This window comes from Leptodactylus fuscus, chromosome 10, assembly GCF_031893055.1.
Source record: "Leptodactylus fuscus isolate aLepFus1 chromosome 10, aLepFus1.hap2, whole genome shotgun sequence".
NCBI lineage: Eukaryota > Metazoa > Chordata > Amphibia > Anura > Leptodactylidae > Leptodactylus > Leptodactylus fuscus.
Window position 1 is genome coordinate 40,063,044 of NC_134274.1, and position 6,194 is coordinate 40,069,237.

The following is a 6,194-nucleotide window of genomic DNA, read 5'->3' on the forward strand; positions in this document are numbered from 1 at the left end:
CGCTTGAATCCTTCTGCACCCTCGGCTCTGCTACATCAGAGCTGAGGGTGTACTTGAATCCTTCTGCACCCTCGGCTCTGCTACATCAGAGCCGAGGGTGCGCTTGAATCCTTCTGCACCCTCGGCTCTGCTACATCAGAGCTGAGGGTGCACTTGAATCCTTCTGCACCCTCGGCTCTGCTACATCAGAGCCGAGTGTGCGCTTGAATCCTTCTGCACCCTCGGCTCTGCTACATCAGAGCCGAGGGTGCGCTTGAATCCTTCTGCATCCTTGGCTCTGCTACATCAGAGCCGAGTGTGCGCTTGAATCCTTCTGCACCCTTGGTACTGCTACATAAGAGCCGAGGGTGCACTTGAATCCTTCTGCACCCTCGGCTCTGCTACATCAGAGCCGAGGGTGCACTTGAACCCTTCTGCACCCTCGGCTCTGCTACACCACCGGAGCGCATGGCCAACTCTGCTCAATCTCCGGCATAGCAGAGCTGGCCGTGCACTGAACTCTCGGCTATGCCACCGGCGTAGTTGAGAGTTCAATCTCCGGCATAGCAGAGCTGGCCGTGCACTGCGAGTCTAAGGTTGGACCAGAATGGAGACTGGTGTGGAGCGATCTTAGACTCTGCCTCCTCCAGCAGAGCCAGCGCTGATTGGCCGAATTATGAACTCTGGCCAATCAGCGCTGGCCAATGCATTCCTATGGGAAAAAGTTTATCTCACAAAAAACACAATTACACACCCGATAGAGCCCCAAAAAGTTATTTTTAATAACATTCCCACATAAATAAAGGTAATCCCTAGCTATCCCTGCCTGTACAGCAATCCCTGTCTCATAGTCATAGTCACAAAGTTCACATTCTCATATGACCCGGATCTGAAATCCACTATTCGTCTAAAATGGGGGTCACCTGATTTCGGCAGCCAATGACTTTTTTCCAATTTTTTTCAATGCCTCTGGTGTCATAGTTCCTGTTCCACCTCCCCTGCGCTGTTATTGGTGCAAAAAAAGCGCCAGGGAAGGTGGGAGGGAAATTGAATTTTTTTAGAGTTTGCCACGTGATGTTCGATTCGAATCGAACACATCGAACAGCCTGATATCCGATCGAACATGTGTTCGATAGAACACTGTTCGCTCATCTCTATTAACAATTTACTTGACTTTGCACCACCTGTTCAGAGCGATTCTTGACATCCTCCTTTGGCCCTATACTGTGTTTTACACTGTCTTATATTGTTTTGGGTAAAAAATATGCAAATCTATTCTCCAGGATGTAATTAGGAGAACAGTGCCTCTGTATGCTGCCCTCTAGAGGACAGCCTCCTTAACATCATGCATGACTCAGTTAATAAGCCTACTAACATGATGCGGATTTAAATCCCAAATTAGTATTTCTATTCCAAAAGGAACAGAATATGGATGATACACAGAATACATCCATGTGACTTCTGTGGTCTTTATTCTAACATAGGCTTCTATGAACGAGTCCTTGCCCCAAAGCATCCACATGGGGATCCATGCTCTGGACCATATGATTTGGTCAGCGTGCTATCCGGAAAAAACATGGATAGCACACTGAAATAGCACATGGTCGTCTGCAAGGGGGCTTAGCTAAGGCTTTACAGCCACATATCATCAGGCCTCCAACTCCCAAATTTAAGCCATCTTCTAACTGATCTAGGTTCAACTTTTTCACTGCAGTGCCAATGAGAAAACTTGTGTCTACAGCAACAAACTTGATCTGAATTTCCCCAAGAGTTGGTTAGAAAGAGAGGACTAAGTCACAGGGCTCACCCCAGATAACTATGATGGAAAGAGTCAGAGGATGTGAGGATTGGGGTGAAGAGCAACAACCATATTTATGGAACCAGCACGCAGTAAGTTAATGAGACTCCATGTTGTCTTGTACCTTGATAAACCTTTCCAAGCCATGAGTATCACCTGTTTCAACTGCTATCTTATCTTCTGTGCTTTCATTCAAACCTAACACCAAAGGCATCCCAAAATACCATCAGATGGGAGACAAGTAGGAGGGGGTGGCTCAGGGGAACCCTCACTGATGTGACCCCATCATCAGTCACGGTCCTTGCCCTTGGTTGCTACGTATGTCCGACTTGAAGTCACCGAGATCACTCGATTTTCCCAATTCAATGTGGATTGATATAGAAACTGATGCACAGAAACTTACTCACCTAGTTAAATGCTATACCAACATGTTTCCTTTCCTTTCATGTTTCCAATTGTGAATGGTCAGGTCTCTGGTGGAATGGTGGAAGCCATTGAGAAGTTTAGATCCATAGAATCATAGATGTCTGTTTTACGAGTAATATCATCTATCCTACCTAGCATATCTCACCTCTAGCCTGCATTACGCGTTTCATTTCTGTTCTATTTGTTAATATTTTTCATTGACAGTTGTATTTTTATTCTATTTTTTATCTAATTTGCACCATATTGTACAATGCCGCAGGAGATAATGGCACCATGTATAGGAATCAAACTGTAACCTTTATTTTACTCTATTGCTCTTGGGTTTTGATTGTTCTCAGGGATCTTCTGAATTGCTCTGTGTATCTATTTTTCAGATTTGACCCCAACAGTTTACTTACCATTTGAGGCTTCATGAGCTATTCCAGAAGTAACTGCTTGTCAGGAGATAATTGTAGGGCTGTGGTGTCCCAGACTGGACTCAATATATTCACTCTAATGATAAGTTGTCAGATAACAATGAGACCATAGTCTGTTGGCATATACAGAGGCTTTTTATTGTAAAGGGACTTCTATTAAACATTTAAAAAATTGCCTTTTTTTTTTTTTTTTTTTTTTTTTTTTAGATACTAAAGTTACTCAATAATATCATGCAGCCATAAGTCACTACAATGAGCATGCCTGGACCTGCAGAACCCATACTGTTTGTGTATTAGTTGGACAGACTACTTTCACTTACCCTATGGTGGTAATATAGGAACAAAAAACATTGCTGACACCCTGGCGTTCTGCATCTCTTCCAGCAGACATAGCTACCAGATCATTTCTGTTACACACTGTTCAATTCCTATCTCTACATTGGGGTTGAGCGATTGGGATCGGAAAAGATCAGATTCCGATCGGCGATCAAGTAAATTTCTTGATCGCAATCGGAATTCCGAGCCCGATCTTTTCCGGTAGGATCGAGGTTGGATCTCTGGATCTCTCTGAATCTCTTCCAGCAGACATAGCTACCAGATCACTTCTGTTACACACTGTTCGATTCTTATCTCTATATTAGGGTTGAGCGATCGGGAAAGATCGGTTTCCGATCGGCAATTGATCGCGATTGGAATTCCGATCCTAATCTTTTCCAGCAGGATCGAGGTCAGATCTCTGGATCTCTTCCAGCAGACATAGCTACCAGATCACTTCTGTTACACACTATTCAATTCCTATCTCTACATTAGGGTTGAGAGATCGGATCAGAAAAGATCGGATTCCGATCGGTGATCGAGTAAATTTCACGATCACGATCGGAATTCCAATCCCAATCTTTTCCGGCGGGATCGAGTTCGGAGATTATTTCCCCCCTTGTAATGTGGAGGGCTAGCGTGCACACCTTTGAGTCTACCCCAGCCAGTCCCAGTTGCCCTGCTACACCAACCATGTATTGCCTGAGTAATACAGGTTCACAGCATAGTTTACACTTGTGATGGAATCTGCTACTTTGTTCAGCATTCTGATGTATTCATACTGTGTATAGACCATTGACCATTTCCTGTATATTGACAATTTTTCTGTACATCCTGAGCTGATTGATTCTTGTTACTGACTTTGACTTAGCCTGACTTAGAAGTAAGTGTGAACAGATAATGCTTTAGGGAGGTCCCAAAGTTAAACTGGTTAGGTGACACAGGGAATCCAGAGCCCGCTGCTCATGACTCTGCACCAAGACATCATGTGATTTGTAAGTAGACCTTGGTAGGCAAAAAAGGGTTGTCCTTAGTGGAAAACCCCATAAACACTAGAATTGTCCAATATTCACAGCTTTACATATTGTGACAGACCTTGTTAAGGTGCATCATCACCTTAAAGAGCTATTGGCCAAAAGAGCTGGATCCTCAACTGCCATTGCTCCTGAAATCCCACATATGTCATTTAGCTGATTGTCCATATGTTGTTGTCGGTGGGAAGAGATTAAGTTACTGCCAGACTGATGTGGTAGAGGCAACAAAAGGACCAGAATTTGAAGCTGAACATGTCTGATCCTTCTTTTCGCTAACATCATTTGTCGGGGGATAACTAGGAGGTTTCCCATGCGCATAAAGTAATCCGCCTACTAAAATCGACTAGTTAAGCCAACCTTTGTTATTACAGAATTTGAATTGGGACTAGAGCTGGGCGAACCTTGTGAAATTTCTTTTGTGAATATTAGTTGAGGTTCACCAGATTGGTTTTGAAATTAGGACTGAGACGATCTTGAGATTTCAGGTTCGTTTTTAAAATCCAATTTTCGATCATTTTCCAGCGGATCCCGATCGTGAAATTTTCTTGATCGCTGATTGGGATCTGATCTTTACCGATCCTGATCACTCAACCCTATTTATGAGTTTATGTATTCTAGGGTTGAGCTGATCTTGAGATTTCAGGATCGTTTTTAAAATCCGATTTTTGATAACTTTCCAGCCGATCGTGAAATTTTCTCGATCGCCGATCGGGATCCGATCTTTCCCGATCTAGATCGCTCAACCCTATTTAGGAGTTTATGTAATCTAGGGTTGAGCTGATCTTGAGATTTCAGTATGATTTTTAATATCTGATTTTCGTTCATTTTTCAGCCAATCGCGATTGTGAAATTTGCTCGATTGTTGACCGGGATCCAATCTTTCCTGATCCCGATTGCTCAACCCTATTTAGAAAATGAGAGTAAGATAAGTGAAGACTCAGGGAAGATGTGGAAAAATATTACACTCATGCTCTCTCTTGACTCTCTTGGGCTCCCTTACAACATTCAGTGCATCCTTGTGCTTTGGCAGTCACTCGGGGCATGTGAATGTCATGATGCTTTGATGCCACCTGCGGACGTCATGTAGGTTGGCAGAAGAGGACCGAAGATGCCCATGAAAGAACACTAGTCACCTCGAATGAGCCCAAGATAGGTGAAAGAAGGTGAGTATAAGTGTTTTATTATTTTTCTGCACCTCCTCTGGACTTTTGCGTATTATACTCTGATATCTGAAGAGACATCAGAGTATCATAATGATTTTTGGGTTCAGCCAAACCCGAACTCTTGGAAAATTTGTAATGAACCCAACTCTAATTGGGACCTTAAGAACCTCAATCACAAATACCAGAATGGAACGCCTTGTACTACATTCTGCTTACCGTATGTGCAAAGTGACGGCATACTGATTTCCGAAAGATGTGAATCACTACCATTTGGAAATACAAACAAGTATATATATATATATATATATATATATATATATATATATATATATATTTGTGCAAGGAGACTGTACTGTCTGGTTGTAAAAATCCTGGCATGTACGTGAATAATTAGACACGAGTACCAGTAATATAAAGATTTTGCTTCTCCTCATTCCAGCCATAATTAAATACATATGACACCGCATGCACAGATTTATGTGGGAGATGTAGCTGCTACTTAAAGCAAATGCTACGCTATCATTTCCATGGTAATAGGGCATGCAGCAAATTGATCACTAATGGGAAGCACAAAAGCTTCCTCTGTTTACAGTATTCAAGACATTCAGTCATAAAGCACTTCAGCGTTGTCCTTCAGAGCGGTTGATGTAGCTGTATCAAGGCTACAATCCAGCTCTGTGCGTTTGTCTTTCTGGGCTGAGTGGCTTAGCAACACTCCATGTAACTGTTCTGTGCAAATGTCGCCACATTTTTGCACTTCGTTTTCCTAGTCGCCTCAAGCAGGGTTTTTTGTATTTGTCTCACACGTGAAAAGATTTATTGAAGTCATCATTACCTATGTCCGTAGTGAAACAATGTAACATCCTGATGAAATATATTTTACTTGTAAAAGTGATCTATGTGTGATAAATAGACTAGTCATCATTGTCATCATCATCGCCATCTTTATTTTTGTATATCAGACATCATCAGTGTTTATCAAACAAAAAGTGAGAGAATTCTCACAATTTATACTACAAGAGGAGCCTGATGCAACAGGGGAAAATTTACTATGATGGTTGCG